Source organism: Giraffa tippelskirchi, chromosome 5, assembly GCF_054371585.1.
Source record: "Giraffa tippelskirchi isolate mGirTip1 chromosome 5, T2T-mGirTip1v1.2.pri, whole genome shotgun sequence".
Classification (NCBI taxonomy): domain Eukaryota; kingdom Metazoa; phylum Chordata; class Mammalia; order Artiodactyla; family Giraffidae; genus Giraffa; species Giraffa tippelskirchi.
This window is the reverse complement of record NC_137279.1, coordinates 146796801-146816076: the sequence shown is the minus strand read 5'-3', so window position 1 is coordinate 146816076 and position 19276 is coordinate 146796801. Positions and strand designations below refer to the sequence as shown.

General features: G+C 36.3%; 1 protein-coding gene and 1 pseudogene across 4 annotated transcripts in view; one reads left to right on the top strand and one right to left on the bottom strand.

Moving 5' to 3' along the window:
* The window catches only part of LRRIQ3 (leucine rich repeats and IQ motif containing 3), a 176784-nt gene that overhangs the window by 44271 nt on the left and 113237 nt on the right, over positions 1-19276 (bottom strand). The window lies entirely within an intron of this gene.
* LOC145507890 (uncharacterized) lies at positions 16397-18779 on the top strand (annotated as a pseudogene).

The window sequence follows — 19276 nt, the reverse complement described above, 5'->3', positions numbered from 1 at the left end:
TGGACTGTAGCCTTCCAGGCTCCTCTGTCCACGGGGATTCTCCAGGCAAGAATACTGGAGTGGGTTGCCATGCCCTCCTCCAGGGGCTCTTCCTGACCCCAGGATCGAACCCGAGTCTCTTACATCTCCTGCATCAGCAGGCAGGTTTTTCACTACCTGCACAACTTGCGAAGTACCTTGTTCAATTGTTTTTGAGAGGATGCAGCCTTGGGCACACACATAGTCTTCTAGATTGCCAGAGATGTGTGACTTTATTCTTATGTCTGGCTTTTTAGGAACTGGCCCTGGGTCAAAGTAGCTTATTATTAGTCAGTGTTTAGTTAGAGGTTTTACTTAAACCCTTTGTGCCAGAGAAGCTTCTGTCCTATGTTAACACATCTGTGCCTGGACTAGAAAATGTTTTTAAACCTATTCCATACCCTGTTCTGTTTTCTCCTGAGCACGTCCACAAACTTCTTGATCCTCCAAGTTGACTGTGATCCCAGGAGTATTCTTTGCTGTCCTTTGTCATGTCATCTCTGCTTAACTTCTGGTTGTCCTGTCACTTCACTTGTTGCTACCAGTTTCGTGGAACTATCAACACCCTCTTATCGCCACCAAAATATCCACTGTTTTCAACAATGCTCTTTGGGATGGAATTTTCCAACTGTTTCAGATAAACTCAATCTTATCAGTCAGAACTGCAGAACTCTTCATCCTCATGGTCTGCCTCTCCTCCTGGGCAGAACTTCTGTTCCACCACATAGAAGGTGGGGTGAGGGCAGTCGCTTGCTTCTGTTGGAATGATAGCCCTGCTCTATGATCTGACACATGGAAAGAAAAGTGGTAGCCCTGGTCTTATTTGCCTCTCCCAGTAAAGAAGCTCAGCCCTAAGAGGAAGCTGGAGTAGGAGTAATCTAGACCCAGTATTCTGACCCCTCCATGCCTGAAGGAAGAGCTTCCACTTATGAGTAGAGACTAGGAAAGGGTAGGGATCTGTAGGCTTCTGCCTTTGCCAGACTAGAATAGAGCCTCTGCAACATGGGGTTCGGGGAATGAGAAATGCCAACAGACTACCCTTCCAGGATAAAATTGTAGCCTTGTACTAGAAACTAAAGAAAAAAAAGAAACCTCTCTTCAGTCTCATCCACCCAGAGCAGAGTATCCAACATAGAGTTTCTGCTTCTTTAACCTGGAGCAAAAACAAGTGGACAAAGAAGTAAGTCATGGCTCACATGCCATGAACTCTCACCCTTCTTACTGAGATTTAGTAGATTATCTTGACTGAGTTCTCTTTCATTTGCTGTATGTCCTCTGGATAATTTACAGAGACTTTACATGATAGCTTTCTATAATTTTCAACAGTTAAATGGTGGTTTTGCTGGAGAGAGTGTCTGATAGTCTTCTCTGGAAGTCCCCTTCTACATAAGACTTCAGCTTTATTAAACTTGAAATATGACTAGAGGCTCTTGCCATATATTATTTTGCTTGGGGTTTGTTGGGGTTATGAATGTAACCTTTTTCTTTTATGAATATGGTTAAAAAAGGTTATATTTAAAGATAAGTATGAAGAGGATGACAATAAGGGAGGCCTGAGTTCTGATATCTGGGTTACATGCAAGGCTCTTCTTATTTATCCAACCTATCACTCTCTACTCACTATAGACTAGGTTCATAGGACTTCATCTGATACTCACATATATGAAGCTTTTCTCAATGTAAAACTTACTTTGTTGCCTTTGTTTGGCATGCTCTTTCCTACAATCTTCACATGGATCTTTCCTTTTCATCATAAAACAAATACTAACTCTTCAGAAGTGATCTTACTTTTTCTAAAGCAGATTGCTTCGCATAAAGAAGGCTGTGTTACTGAAAGTACCCCATCACCTTCTATAAACTCTCTATCAGATTTCTATTTTTAATACATATTACTTACGACCACTTAAAATTACTTTGTTCATTTGTTTATGGTCTATATTCTTGCTTTAGAATGTAAGCCCCATAAAGTCAGGGATTTTGATTCTGTAGTCACAGCACCCAGATCAACTTCTTGTTCACAGGGTCACTTTATACCTTTAAAAATTATTGAGAACATCAAAGACCTTTTCAAATTTATACTACTTACAATTAAAACAAAATTTTAAAAATCATTCATTTAACCAAAAAAAGTCATTACATATTAACGTCAGTGATACCATCATCACATATATAGCCTCCAGAAAAGTCTATACCTATGAGAAAATTAAAAGCATAAAGGACAAATAATGTCTTATTATTATCATAACAATAATTTAAACTCCGTAGACCTCCTGAAAGAACTGCTAACCTACAGTGTCTGATATTATAATAACAACCTAAAGACAATGAATTTACAAACCAAAGAATTACAACCTGTTACAAAATAGTTGGAATTACAAACCAGCCAATTTTTTAGTACAAACCAGCCAATTAATTTTATTGCTTTCTTCATTTAATCACAGCAAATGCTTATGCCAGCTTCTGTTTACATACCTTCAGTGAAGGAATTCCTGAAGCAGTTCATTTTAATTTTAAGCTTCTCTAATTTTAAGAAAGTTTTTAGGGCTTCCCTGGTGGCTCAATTACAAAAAATCCTCCTGCCAATGCAGAAGACATGGGCTCAATTTCTGATCCAAAAAGATTCCAAATACTGTGGAGCAACTAAGCCTGTGAACCACAACTATTGAGCCTGTACTCTAGAACCCAGAAGTCACAACTATTGAGCCCATGTGCTGCAAATACTGAAGCCCATGCACCCTAGAGCCTGTACTCTCGAACAAGAGAAGCCATTGCAATGAGATGCCTGTGCACTGCTACTAGAGTGTAGCCCTCACTCACCACAACTAGAGAAAGCCTGCACAGCAATGAAGAGCCAGCAACCCAAAAATGAAAAATAAATAAAATTTTAAAAAAGTTTTTCAGATATATCAAGAAAGCATCCTTTGCTTAATTCCAAGCCCCTAAGCATCATAATTATATTTCTCTAAATGATCCTTAGTTGGTTAAAATGCTTTTGGAGAGTGAATTATAATCTGAACACCAAGTACTAAGAGTCTTGTTATTAGATAACAATAGGCTTTTATTTCATTCTAGGTGCCATAATTCATAAAACCAAAGATCCACCAGCTATTGAACAGGTACAGGATATACTGTTTATTCATAGTAAGATTGAAGGCAACTGAAAGCCTAACTCTACATCACATGAATTTTCTTTAAGTCATGTATCCTTTAGTCTGTGTTTAAATAGTTTTTTTAAGGTGAAATATTTATACCTATTCTTATAAAATATCATTTGTTGAATTGAGCTCATTGTTTCAGTCTCAATATTCACAATCCTATTCTTTCATTGGATATTAGCTAACTCTTCCAGCCTCATGAAATATATAATCATGCTGTCTAGTACTTTATTCTAGATCTTTCCTAACAACAGTGAAATAAAGAGGGGGTACCAAGCTATCCCATTAAAAACCTAACTCCAAATTAACACTGATTCATTTGTAGTTGCTGTTAAGTGTTAGAAAAACTATTTGTGCCTCTGTTAGTAGCTCAGTCATGTCCAACTCTTTGCAATGCCCTGGCCTGTAACCGGCCAGGCTCTTCTGTCCATGGAATTCTCCAGGCAAGAATATTGGAGTGAGTTGCCATTCCCTTCTCCAGGGGGTCTTCTCGACCCCGGGATCAAAGCTGCATCTCCTGTGTCCCCCACATTGCAGGCGGATTCTTTACCACTTGAGCCATTGTCTAAATATTTTCCACTTCATCCTAAATGTTCTTATGAGAATCTCTTTCATTCAAAGATATTTCTGAAATCAAGATAGACTGTATAGACATTATCTATCTATTATTGTTTTAACACTTGTGGGCACATGAGGTCTTACAATAACAACAGAAATAATACTAGCAGCAGCTAACATTTACTGAACATTTACTACATGTTAGACATTTTACTGTATGGGTATATGCCATGTGATAAGCCTCATGCCAAGTGCTATACATATGTTATTTTTTTAATTTTTATAGCAAACTTGTGGAATACTCTTTTAGTAAATCCTTTTAGTATACCCTTTTGACTAAGTTAGATGTGATCACTGTGGTTAGAATAATTAACACTAACTGCACATGCATGCATGCTGTTGCTCATTTGTGTCTGACTCTTTAGGATCACATGGACTACATAGCCTATCACGCTCCTCTGTCCATGGGATTTTTCCAGGCAAGAATACTGGAGTGGGTTGCCATTTCTCCCTCCAGGGGATCTCTCTGATCTAAGGATTGAACCTGTGTCTCCTGTGGCTCCTGCATTGGCAGGTAGATTCTTTACCACTGAGCCACCAGGGAAGGCCCTAATTCTAGCTGTAGTAACAGATAAAACAAAGTCAAATGGTTAATAAAGGTTGATTTTGCTCATAAATGTTGATTTTGCTCATGTAAGTCTAAAGTAGATAGGATATACATCTTCTATAATGTAGCTAAACCATCTGAAAATGTGAGCTATCCAAGAACTTCGCAGGAAAAAAGTGAGGTAAATGTATGCTTAAATACCTTATCCTAGAAGTAATATACTTACCTTGAGTCACAATCTATCAACTAGAACTAAACTATGGCCTCCCAATCAAATTTTGAGAGAGGCTGGGAATTGTAGACAAACAACTGGAATATTTAATAAGCACAAAATCCTTGCCACGAGTCATTACAGATCATTTGATCCTTTTTCCCCTAAATATAGAACATACTCCTGAAGAAAAAAAATTGAAAGTCCCATCAAGTCCAGAATCTCTAGATGTGTGTAACAGTCTATCAATCAGGCCTGAATAAGATTTTGTCTAAAGACATGAATTACAAAGACAAGTCATCTCCTGAATCATCCACCCAGACACATACTGGTATAGGGAAAAATCAACTACAAATGGGGGAGAACAGGAGGGACACACTAGTTACTGGTTTTCTCTGTGAACTTCTCCTACCTTTAGGTGTGGATGGGTCCTGGATTAGTCTCTCATATTGCTTTCTGTGAGAAGTCCTGTCTTTCATTATCCTTCTTGGTCACATCTCAGATGGGGTGCATTGCCTACCCTGAAGGGTACAACAGCTTTCTCAGTGTATTTCTTGCTTGCTAAAGATTGGAGACTCAAGTGTATATTTAAGTCTTGGATGCTCAAAGTTATCTCAGACTAAGATACTCGTGTAATATCCTTCCATTAAACTTTCAGCTGTTGATCTATTTCTTCTCTCAGTTCTATGTGCCAGTAATCACATGTAAAAGTCTTTTGGAGTCATATATAGTGTTCAGATCTGCTTTCTTTTTCTTTCTTCCATTCTCTCTTACTCTACCAATTTAATGGAAGTTACTATGAAGCTATCCACAACAGTAGGTGGGAAGCCCACACACTTAATCTAACCTCTGTCCTAAGTCATCTTCAACTAAGAGGTTTGGGCCTTTGTCTCAAAGCCGTATTTAATTTCCTGTTTTGTTTTACTATTTGGGATTACAGAAGCAGATAGATTTTCCAAGCTTAAATTTCTGAACTCTTCAATCTCTTGTATTTTGCCTTGAAAACCAGCTACTTTGCTGAAAGTGAAAGTGAAGTCTCTCAGTCGTGTCCAACTCTTTGCGACCCCGTGGACTGTAGCCTACAGGCTCCTCTCTCCATGGGATTCTCCAGGCAAGAATACTGGAGTGGGTTATCATTTCCTTCTCCAGGGGATCTTCTTGACCCAGGGATTTAACCCGGGTCTCCCTCATTGCAGGCAGACGCTTTAACCTCTGAGCTACCAGGGAAGCCCCTACTTTGCTGAGCTCCTCATTTTTCTATAGGGTAACTTTCCAAACACAGTACAGAACAACCAACACACAAAATCAATACTCCATTTTCCCCCTAAAGCCATTAAGTTAGTAGACACACAGTTTGCCTTCCAAGTTATAACAGGGAAATGCTTTGCTACTACAAAACTTAGACTGCCAATTTTTCCCAATCTCTAACAGCTTTCGTATCGGTCACTAAGATGAGGCCATATTTAAGGGTTTTCTTATGTATCAATTTCTGTATTTATCAGCATAATTAACCTTAATTTCTTCTATCTGTATAAACCCAGTAGCTTAGCAGAGTAAAGATTTATCCATTTCTCATCTAAGAACCAATGTGTGTCAGTAGTACCTTTTAAATATGCTAATGGAACACATGGCCTCCAAGATCTACAAGGAGGGAAAGAGAATGATACTCTTAATTGCTTTTACTCTGAAGTGATGAGTTTCACTTTTGCTCACAGTCAAGTAGACAGAAATAATCATATAATCCTTTAGTGTATGGGAAGCTGGACAATGCAAGGGGGTATACGGAATATGGGACCGGAATATAATCATATTGTGGCTTAGAATTAGAAAGTAAAACCAATATATTTGATTCAAAGCCTGTTTTCTTTCCATCAAGCTATACTTAGTTTCATTTGAATTTAACCTTCTCCCTCTCTATTCCTGGTAGTAAGAATATTAAAAATACTTAAAAAGCAATTTGAACTATTATACTGATACAAAATAAATTTTGTTTGCTTTTAATTTTAAATTCAGCAACAAACATTTCTAGTTTTACATGCATGAGTATGTTCTAATTACTCCTCTGAAGTAATTTAGTTTATACTGTTTTATATCCTGGACTAAAATTCAGTCATTCCAGCAAACAATTTAGGAGAAAAAAAAAAGCAGCACTGATAGAACTGCCTAAAGCACAAGTGGATTGAAATCAGCAGTATATGATAAATTGGATGAATTTGGAAGAAAAATGTTGGAGGCAGAAAATGTAATGTGTTTCAATGGAAACCGTAAAATCTCCTTGAGAGTCTTCATTTCAGACTCATAAGTGGATTTAGAGAAAGACAAAGTACATAATGGAGGTAAAATAACTGAGGATTGTATAAATCTGATCACAGGCACATGGATATAATGACCCTCAAATAATTAATCCTGTGACCTTATATTCTGAATTGAAAATAGCAGTTTTGTTGTCAGAAATGTCTTTTATATAACAGTTGGCATTTTGTTGAAATAACTGCATATAATTGTCCCATCTTTCAGCTATACTTATAACAGAGGGTTAAGAAAACACTAACACATACTTTAAGGGTTGCAATGTCTGTTTGGTATGCCATACTCCTTCAGTATAAATCAAGAAATTTACATGTTTAATTTCTAACAATGGAAAAAACTCAAAATACAAGACGCAATAAGTATTCTTGAAACATCATATCTCTTTAAAATATCTGACATGCAGTATTTCATAAAGAAAAACTAAAATATTTGGTTAGGCAATTTAGAATAAAAACTAGAAGGGATAACAGGTTTAATTTAAATAAAATAAAACATATATTTAGTACAAGTTAATAACTAGAAAGAGGAATTTTGGATAATGTTTACGACAAAAATTAGTTAAGCTGTCGTGTAATTCGATTGATTTATTTGCTAATATAAATGAAACAATATACTATATATCCATAAGCATATGTTATAACTTCATAATCTTACAGAAGTTCCACTGACATATATAATATCATCTTCACCACTAATATACTAGCTTCATGAGGATAGAGTTTTATATGCCTTATTTACTGTTGGATTTTGAATACCTAGAGCTGTTAAGAATATATATGTAATAATAATCTAAAGTGTAGTTTAAAAAAACTAAGTGTAATAAAATGCTTTCTAAATTTCAAAACCTGTTGGAGGTGTGGGAAGAAGGAGTTAAAGTATTTGGACGGTGATCCATTCATTCTGTTTATAAAGTGCCCAGGGGGAAAGGAAAGAATATGCATGATCTGATCTAATCCACATGTCAAATGGAACTCAAAAAAAAAAAAAAAAAAAGGACAAATGATATTTTCTAGGAGGAAGAGATCTTATCTATCAAATGCCCTTAGCAGGATGATGCCTGGCTAAAGGATTGCTTTATTATTAAATAAACCCAGGATCTATAAGGCTACACTCTCGGGAGAAAGTCACAGAAAGTATACAACTTTCTGAAAAAGAAAACAGAAATATTTCATCATGTAAATAAGCACCTGCCTCTGTGTGAGATAAACCAATAAAACTCACAGAGATTCCGTCTACTTTGCTGGGCCATAGATGCAAGTTCTTCAAGACAAGGAAAAACCTAGAAAGCCTAGAAAGCCATCTCTGATGTCCCAGACCTATCCCTGCCTCATCTGAACCTCACAGTTATTTGTATCCTTGAAATTATTAGTAAAGTTTTAATTGGTCTATTGATGAGAGAAACAGTATGGCATTTAATTTATGTAATCACATATCATTCAAATTAGAACATGTTCAAGATTGAAAGAGCTTCCCTGGTGACTCAGACGGTAAAGCGTCTCTGCCTATGATGCGGGAGACCCGGGTTCACTCCCTGGGTCGGGAAGATCTCCTGGAGAAGGAAATGGCAACCCACTCCAGTACTCTTGCCTGGAGAATCCCGTGGACGGAGGAACCTGGTAGGCTACAGTCCATGGGGTTGCAAAGAGTCTGATACAACTGAGAAACTTCACAAGATTGAAAGGCACTATTATTAGTAATTACACCAAGACTGCGGGCACTAATAGAGACTTTAAACAGCAAAAAGTATACGGTCATGGTACAAACAGCCATGGGTCATTCATTCACTAGTGTATTTGTTTATCTGATAAATATTTTAAAAGTTTTGGCTACTTGAAAATATCACAGTGAGAAAGTAAACAAGGAAATATGGCCCTATGTAGGAGTTAAAATACTCAGCATATATAAAATATGAATTATTCTGGCTGGCCTTACAGTAACAAAATAAGGATTAGAAAAATCACTGTATGACATAATTATATGTCATTTCTAATTAAACATTAAAAAATCATATATTATCCTTATGGATAGTTTGCTTACCCACATTCTATTTATCCATTTGCATACTTGCTTGCCATGTAATTTGCCTTGCTCAGATAAATGTAAACTTCATTTATACATTGATTTAAGATCTCTTAAGAGTACTCCATGTGGATATGATAAGCTGCCAAATGTTAAGGAAGACATAGAGAAAGAAAATCCATCGTTTTCAATAAATTCATATTTTGGCAAGGGGAAGACTGCTCAAAACAACCACAATAAAAAGTACATATAGAGTGTTATGGAATGTACAAGATGAAGGCATTAATTGTAATTATTAAGGAGAACAAAAACTTAGTGTAGAAAACAAATGTAATTAAAGTACTGCAGAACAAGTGGATTTCAAAAGGCAAAAATGGATGTATTTTCAGTTGGAGGAAAAAACATAAGCACAGGCAAAACGTTATATTCTTGGAATTGTAAGTAGCACTTTATATGTAACTAGAACATAGACCTGGTAAGAAGGATAAGCACTGAGATATCAGAGAATCTCTGGGAATATATCCTCACAGGTTAAAATAAAACTTTATCAAGAAAAAGATAACAAGCTGGACAAGAGATGCTACAAGAAACAATATTAGACAGAATAAGAATTTCAATTAATTATACTGAACTTACCAAAAAAGGAATAAAAACAATATAAAATAAAATAAGAATGAGAAAAAATAGTAATAAAGTATATAAGTGAAAATCTTATGTAGGTGGATGATACAAATAGTAAAATGGATGTTACTAAAGAATAGTTCATGAGCTTAAAGATCAGATGGAATAATTTCCTGAAAGAATTCTGGGAAGGATGAAGAGATATAAATTAAAAAGAAATGGAAAGATATAGAGAAGTAAAAGTGCTGAAGTAACTGGTTTCCCAGAAGATGAGAAAAAGAAAAATGGAGAGGGGAAAATATGTGAACACATAAATGTAAGATATGCTACGTAGAAGGGAGAAAGAGTAAAATATACATATAACCATGTTTACTTTTAATTACATGTGTGTGTGTGTGTGTGTGTGTGTGTATAACCATATTATAGTAAAATTTAAGGACCAAAGTCAGACAACTTTAAAAGCTTCTAAAGGAATAAGAATAAAATGACATCACATTGCTTAGCAGCAACACTGAATGCAAGAAGACAATGGAGTGACAGTTCGGAAGTACAGGCATAACTCAGAGGTACTACAGGTTCAGTTCCAGACCACCATGATAAAGCAAGCATCACAATAAAGAAAGACACACACAGTTTTGGTTTCCCAGTGCATATAAAATTATATTTACACTACAGTATAGTCTATTAAGTGTGCAAAAGTATCATGTTGAAAAATGTATATACCTTAGTTAAAATTACTTTATTACTAAAAACTGCCAACCATTATCTGAGATTTCAGCAAGTCACAGGGGATCTTGCCCTGATGTTGACGGCTGTTGGCTGGAGGGTGGTGGTTGCTAAAGGTCAGTGTGGCTGTGGCAATTAAAATAAAATAGTAATGAAATTTATCTCTTCAATCTACTCTTCCTTTTACAAACAATCTTCACAGCATCTTCACCAGGTATAGATTCCACCTCAATAAATCACTTTGCTCATCTGTAAGAAGCAACTCCTCATTTGTCCAAGTTTTATTGTAAGACTGAAGCAGTTCAGTGAGATCGTTAAGTCTCCACTTCTAATTATTTTGCTATTTCCACAAAATCTGCAGTTACTTTCTTCCCTGAAGTCTTGAACCCTTCAAAGTCATCGAGGAGGGTTAGAATCAACTTCTTTCAAACTCCTATTAATGTTGGTATTTTGACCTCCTCCCATAAATCACAAGCGTCCTTAAGAGCATCTAGAATGGTAAATCCTTTCCAGGAGGTTTTCAATTTACTTTGAACAGATCAATCAGAGGAATTGCTAACCATTGTAGCTACAGCCTTACAAAATGTATTTCTGAAAATAAGACTTGAAAGTCAAAATTATTCCTTGATAAATGTACTGCAGAATATCGTGTTAGTAGGCATCAGAGTGATCAGAGTGACATTAATCTCATTGTACATCTCAATCAGAACTACTGGATGACCAGTTGCACTGTCAATGAGTAGCAAAATTTTGAAAGAAATATTTTTTCATTTTTAAGTTGTAGGTCTAAACAGTAGACTTAATATTCAGGAAACCATGTTATAAACAGATGTCCTGTCATCTAAGCTTTATTGTTCTGTTAATAGAACACAGGCAGAGATGATTTAAGGTTGTAACTCTTAAGAATCCTAGGGTTTTAGGATGGTAAGTGAGCATTGGCTTCAACTTACAGTCCTTAACTGTGTTAGCCTATAATAAAAGAGTCATCCTGTCCTTTGAATCCAAACATTGACTTTTCCTCGCTAACTAGGAAAGTCCTCAATGGCATCTTTTTCCAATATAAGGCTGTTTTGTCTGCATTAGAAATCTGTTGTTTAGTGTAGCCACTTTTATTAATTACTTTGGCAAGATCTTCTGGATAACTTGTTGCAGCTTCTACATCAGCACTGGGTGCTTCATCTTGCACTTAAATTTTACAGAGATGGGTTCTTTCCTTCAACCTCATAAACCAAACTGCTAGCTTCAAACTTTTCTTCTGCAGCTTCCTCACCTCTCTTGTCATGCACAGGATTGAAGAGAGTTAAAGTCTTGCTCTGGATTAAGCTTTGGCTTAAGGGAATGTTGTTATTGACTTGATTTTCTATCCAGACAACTAAAACTTTCTAAGCATCAGTAGTAAGGATGTTTCACTTTCTTATTATTCGTGTGTTCACTGGAGTAGCATTTTTGGTGGTGGTGGTGGTTTAGTTGCTGAGTCGTGTCTGACTCTTTGAGACCCATGGACTGTAGCCCGCCAGGTTCCTCTGTCCATGGGATTCTCCAAGCAAGAATATTGGAGTGGGTTGCCGTTTCCTTCTCCAGTAGCATTTTTAATTTCCTTCAAAAATGTGCCCCTTGTATTTACAACTTGGCTAACTGGTGCAAAATGCCCAGCAAACCTTGTCATTCTCAATAAGCTTAATCATTTCTAGTTTTAAATTTTTTTAACTAAAATATAATTGATTTACAATGTTGTGTTAGTTTCTGCTGTGTAGCTAAGTTATACAGATGCTGCTGCTAAGTTGCTTCAGTCGTGTCCAACTGTTTGTGGCCCCATGGACTGTTGTAGCCCACCACACTCTTCTGTCCATGCAATTCTCCAGGCAAGAATACTGGAGTGAGTTGCCATTTCCTTCTTCCGGGGATCTTCCCTACCCAGGGATCAAACCCACAGTTCTTACATCTCCTGCACTGGCAGGCAGGTTCTTTACCACTAGTACCATCTGGGAAGCGCCAAAGATATCTTTTTCACATTCTGTTTAAAATTAATTAGGGTGTTCTTGCTTTACAATGTTGTGTTTCTACTATACAGAAAAGTGAATCAGCTATACATATGTGCATATCACCTCTTTTTTGGATGACGCATATATGTAGACTCTATAAAAATGGCATACATGATCTTATTTGCAAAGCAGAAACAGACACAGATGTACAGAACAAACATATGGATACCAAAGGGGAAATGGGGGCTGGGATTAATTGGGAGATTGAGACTGATATATATACACTATTGATACTATGTATAAAATAGAGAAATAATGAGAAGCTACTGCATAGCACAGGGAACTCAACTCAACGCTCTGTGGTGACCTAAATCATTTCTAGCTATTGATTTACAGGTAGAGATGTGTGAATTTTCCTTTACTTGAACATTTAGAGGCCACTGTAGGGTTATTAATTGGCCTAATATCACTATTTTTGTGTCTCAAGGAATAAGGGAAGCTCAAAGAGAGGGGGAGACACAGGTGAATGGCTGGTGGGTGGAGCAGTCAGAATGCATATGAAAGCTATTGATTAAGTTATTCATTTTTATAGGCACGGTTTGTGGTGTCCCAAAGCAATATTACAATAGCAACATCAAATATAATTGATTACAGATCACCATAACAAATATAATAATTATAAAGTTTGAAATACTGGAAGAATTACCAAAATGTGAAACAGACACAAAGAGAGGAAATGTGGTTGGAAAAACAGTGCTAAGAGACTTGCTTGATGCAGTTTTGCCATAAATCTTCAATTGGCAAAAATGCATATTCACAAAACAGAAAAAAATGAGGTATGCTTGTATAGAATAATAATCTTAAACATAGACTTAAAAATTTAGTCAACTTATTGTTCAAATGTGAGGTAAAAAACTAGTGTCTAGGATAAAAGGTGAAAGGTTTTCTACTATAGTCTCATGTAATAAATACTTTTGAAGAAAAGTGAGGTGCAGCAAGTTAAGAGATAAATCAAGGAGATGCTACAAAAGATATGGAAAGTAAGGTCGAACAAATAACAAGATTTTAGTTTCTTAAAAAAAGTTTTTTAAATTAAAATCAAACAAAAAAATGAGACAACTAAAACCTAGGCAATATAAGGACTGGATCCTGGACAAATCAAAAACATTACACAACTGGTAAAACATGAATATGGTTCACAGATAAGTTAATAGTACTGTACGAAAGTGAAAGTATTAGTGACTCAGTCCTGCATGACTCTTTGCGACCCTATGGACAGTAATCCGCCAGGTTCCTCTGTCCATGGAATACTCCAGGCAAGAATACTGGAATGGGTTACCATTTCCTTTCCCAGGGGATCTTCCTAACTGAGGGACTAAACCTGGGTTTCTCACACTGCAGGCAGATTTTTTACCATCTGAGCCACCAGTATGGTATGAATGTTAATTAAATTCCTCTTTTGATAACTGTGCTATGATTATATAAGATGGTAACATCTGGGGAACAGGTGAAGGGTATTTAGGAATAATTTGTAATGTATGTGCCTTTTCTGTAATTTGAAATTATTTCAAAATAATAAGTCAAAGGAAAGGAAAAATATACATATTTGTTATGAAAAAACAAGAAAGTAAACAGAAACAAGATTAGAACTGGAAAAAAAAAGTAGAAGCTAGAAATAGGCCCAGTTATCTCAATAAATATAGTAAAAATAAAGAGACTACAGAACTGGACCAGCAATTTCCTATTTTCATTTTATATATATATATATATATATATATATATATATATCAGAAATTCAAAAATGAAAGGATGAAAAAGTATATATGGAAAATTTTAACTAAAATATAGTTGAGCATATATCCTAACGTCAGACAACAGAAAACATGAAGAAAAAAGCATTATTAGGAACAGAGAAGTTAAATATATAATAATAAAAGGTCCAACTTACCAAAAATATGTATCAATTATAATCAGGTAGATACTTAATAAAATAACCTCAAAATGAGGGAAACAAAATTTGACAGAATTAAGGGGAAGCAAACAAATTCACAATTATAGTGGAAGATTTCAATATCTCTTTTAATTCTTGGTTAAGTAGACAAAAGAAAAATCAGCAGGCAGAAGTAATTGGATAATAAAAATAGAATATTTGGATAACTATGCAAAGTTTGATCTGATGGACTCAAGAATTTGTCATAACTACTTTTTTTTTTTACAAATACCAAAGAGTAGGTATAAGCTGGGATTGAAAAGGGTTCTTCCTATGAAAATCATGAAAGTTAAAAGATGCTGCTTCCTGCGGGATTGCAAAAGCACTCCTCTCACTCAGTACTCCCAGAATTGCCCATCTTTCAATTTAGAGGAAATAACTAGTGCAGAAAGGTTTGCATCACAAACACAATAGTATTACCTGATATTAACTAAATAGTAGAAAGAGACTGCCAAACTCACTAATCTTTCAAACTAAGGTCTGTTGAACTCACAGTTGAGTATGGTCAGAGAAAGAAATTATATCAATCTTTCTGAAAAGAAATCTTTATAGTGAAGAAAGGAGAAACATTGCTCAGTAGAAAAGTATTTCTCATGCTATATCACTTTGACTATATATTTGAATATATTATTGTATAGAAATTGGTAGAATGGTTTAAGATAATCCTAAATAAAAAAATGCAATAATTGGAAAGCAACAGAAAATACTACTTAGTTAAAAAAAATAAAAGTGATCTTTAATACTGAATTGATAAAATCCTATGCAAAAAAATAATACTAAATTGTTGAAGCAACATCAGTATAATTTCTGGCTGCTTAAAATTGACCAATTTGTCAAAGCAAGTATAAGGTAATTGTCTGCGATTTAAATTTTAAAATATAGGGGAAAATGTTATTTTTTACTCTAATTCCAATGTTTTTAGATAAGTATAATGATTTTAGATAAGTAAGATACTCTTTAACCCTCATGGCTTTTTTTAAACATCAGGAATATTAGAATAAATGGGAAATAATTAATAGAATTTTATATAAAATGGGTGGTTCCACAACATTTGGAATGACAGAGGGAGTGACAGATTTTATTAGGTTTCATGGATTCAGATAGCTTAATCTAATACAACCATATTCTGATGCATATGATTTAATTACTTCATAGTGATACATTTATGGTCCTTAGGAGGCATCATGGTGAAAAAGAAAGGGCACTAGACTTTGAATCAGGAAACAGCCTGGGAATAGCAAAGCTCTGGCACTTATGGATTATATGATCTTGAGTAAACTATCTTAGCTCTTTAAACTCACTTTCCTCATCTATAAAAGAGAAACAATAAATTAAATCAAATGTTACAATGTGACATTATCTGGGATGGTTAACACATTTTAATCTTCATGATCCACTGATGATGGCTACAAAAGTATTCACTTGAGAGGGAAGTCAATCAGAATTTAGCATGATTTATAATTGACATTTTCCAAGGGTTAAAACATCCCTTGTCTCTAACAGAATATATGTTCCAAAACTTCATATTACCTCCTTTTCACCTTTTTATCTTACCTTCTTTTCACATATCTAATGTAAATTGTGAATACAAGTCAGCTCAATTTAAAATATCAATGTTGATTTCAGATTAAAAAGAATAAGTTAAATTGTTTCAACATATTAATTTTTTTGCTTCCTCCCTGCAACCTAGTACCATAATAAAAAATGAAAAAAATATGTAAAGACAATGAGAAAGAAAGACAGAAAATAGCAGGGACATATGAAAAACAATTGGAAGCAGGAAAGCAGATGAATAAAAGGTAGTGGACAACAAATATTATAAAGTTGAAATTTACTGCAGGGAAACAAGAAAAAAGCTGATTCACAATACAGAACACTAAAAAGGTAGAGAATTGGAAACATTACTTAAATAATTGTTTAAAAGGCATAATTATGTTGACAGAACTTTTGGCAACCACATGTAACCAAGTGACTCTTTCATCCCCTTGTAGGAGATGGGAGATTAAAGATTCATTTTGCAGAAAAGTTAAACTAGAGAGATTCTATATTCAGAGACATAAGTACAGCTAAGGATTCAGGGGTACCTGACTGAAAAATGGGGAAATGTAGGTCCCCATACCAAGTTTTGCAGAGAACTCAGTGTTCTATGGTGACCTAAATGGGAAGGAAATCCAAAAAACAGGGGCTATATGTGTAAGTATGGCTGATTTACTTTGCTGTACAGCAGAAATTGACACAGAAGTGTAAGGCAACTGTACTCCAATAAAAAAATCAAATCTATGTGATATCAGTATTCTCAGATAAGGAGAAGAAATTGCATCTATTAACTAGAAATTGCATCTATTAACTAAGAACTGATGTTGTGTATTTTAGTGTGTATTTTAAAATTTTGATTACATAACTTAAAAAATAGAGTTAGAAGGAAAAACTTAGTAAATATTCCATAAAAGAGGGAAAATTAAGAAAGGAGGAAATAGGTTATAAAAAGTAGGAAAGTTAGAGGATCAGTCCAAGAGGTCTGTCTGAATAACAGGAATTCTAGAAAGAGAAAATGAAATGGATAAAATGAATACAAGAATAATGGGTCAGAAAGATGGTAGACTAGGAATCTATGAGGTTACCACTCATATCCTCAATCTTTCACAGCAAAATCAGATAAATAAATACAGAATGGCTAAAACAGCTTTATATAAGCTCTGGAAATAAGTCAATGATTTACAGCAACTAAGTAAGCACTCAATCCAGAAAAAGCCACATTCAAAAGAGTCAGATTATTTCAAGGGATCATTTAGATGTAGAAACATATGACAGAAAATATATTTTATTAGAATATTAATACTTATTAATATTTAATGAAAATATTTATTAATATATTGATAGAAAAGTAAGGCATTTCATAACATTTTTATTTTCAGTTCCCTACTCCTTCCCCAGTGTGGTGAAGCAGAGTCAGGAGAAATCAACCCATTGTCAGTTCTCTTACTTACGACGGAAGGAACAGAGTAGAATTTGTTTGGAATATTCTAGCTTGTTTTTGGGCTGCCTGAAGGGCTGGTTTGTCTCTCACCTGACCCAAAGATTAGAAGAGAAATGGAAATAAAGATTTCAGGCTAGAAACCAAAGAAATAGTGGTGAACACTGTAAAAACTGCAGGGAACTGCTGATCTACAGACCCCAGGGGAAAGCAGTGTGGACTGAGAAATACAAATCGAAAATCTAAGATCCCAAAATAAACCTGGGTAGAAACTCTTTGGGAAATCAAGACATTTCACCTGGGGACATAAAACAAAAATAAACAAATGGTATCTAATTAAACTTAAAAGCTTTTGCACAGCAAAGGAAACCATAAAACAAAAAGACCTATAGGATCAGAGAAAATATTAGCAAACGATGTGACTGACAGATTAATCTCAAATTAAAATATACAAACAGCTCATACAACTCAATAAACAAACAAGTAAAAACAACCCAATCAAAAAATGGGCAGAACAGAGAAATGGCTGGCTTCAGAGGCTGAGTACAGCGGGAGGAGGTTATGGAGGTAGGAAGATGCTGCACTTTGGTGTAAATTTCACTTGGTCAGGGATCATTTCTCAGACTCAAGTTAGAAGTGAGAGTTCAGATAAGTGAGGTCCCCATCGCTGCTTTGAATACCTCAGAAGGGGAGAATGGATTTATCAGAGATGAAAGAGAAGTTTGCCAGGAGTCAAAGAAAATAATAAAAGGTCGAGCACTAGGGCTCCTGCCCCTTCTCCTACCAAATGCAAAGATCACTCTGATATGAACTCCAAGGATCGCTCTAGAGATAAAGTGACCACCAAGGAGTCAGGGGAGAAGGATCACGACTGGTATAAAACTCGAAAGTGGTGCAGTGCTTCCAGTGGTAGCAGCAGCACTAGGTCTCAGTTGGCTCCATCTCCAGTTCGGGCCCCAGCATGGGCTCCAGCAGCAGCTCCGGCTCATCCTCAGCATCTAGCCTCTCAGAAGTTTCAGCATATCCTGCAGCTCCAGCTCCAGCAGCACCTCTGGCTCTCAGAGTCCTTCTCAGGGCAAATATGACAACAGGTGGGGCTCCCCCTCCAAATCCAAACCACCCAAAAGAGATGAAAATGAAAAGAAAAGGCAGAGAACATCCCCCAAACCCACCAAAGTGCACATCAGGAGGCTCACCATAAATGTGGCCAAGGATCACATCGTGCAGATACACTCCAACTCTGGGAAAATTAATGATTGACATGTCTGTGGAAAGGATGCACCCCCATCTGTCTAAAGACAATACATATATGCAGTTTGAGAATCCAGATGAGGTGGAAAAGGCACTGAATCACATGGATGGAGGACAAATCGATGGTCAGGAGAGCACTGCCACCACTGTGCTGGTCCCCTGGCCTCGGCCAGCTCCACTGGATTCCAGTCAGTCCTCTCAGGAGAATGCTACTACCACCTCCCACATGGCACAGGTCACTCCCATGGATGAGGAGAAGGTCACTTTTCCCTTGACACAGGGCCTCTTTGCAAAGGTGAGCCTGCTCCCCCTGCAGCCCACCCAAGGAGCCGCTCCAGCTCCGACTCTTCCCTATAAGCAGGGCCACCGAAGTCCTGCCCCTGTGACTTGTATCCCATCCAACACACTCTTGTCACTTTTCTAGCTGAAGGAGTATTGCTAGGAAAGAAATGCATCATTTGGGGGCAGGCTTTGAAGGTGAAGCAAGCAATTGAGATAATTCCTCTGTCAACATGATTCGGGTTGCAGGCATGTTGTTGGTTTGGGGTTGTGCTTAGAAGGATGACCTCTAGCTTTCTGGCTAGAAACATTCCACACTTTTAGTTTCTGAGAGTCAGTTTAGCAGCAAAGTCAGCAGGGATAAACAGAGGGCTTCAAGTGGTTGTACCGCTCCAAGTGGGAGTTTGTTTTGCCATTCCACAAATGATCTGGGGCCCCTCTGGTGGTCTGGTCAGGCCCTAACCTGCCGGCCTGCAGAGTCCTACAGGAAAGGGAATGCTTTTACACAACTGCCTTTCCTGTTAGCCTGGCCCTGTTCCCCTGCTTGAGTCCTCTGATCTCTAGGGTCAGTGACA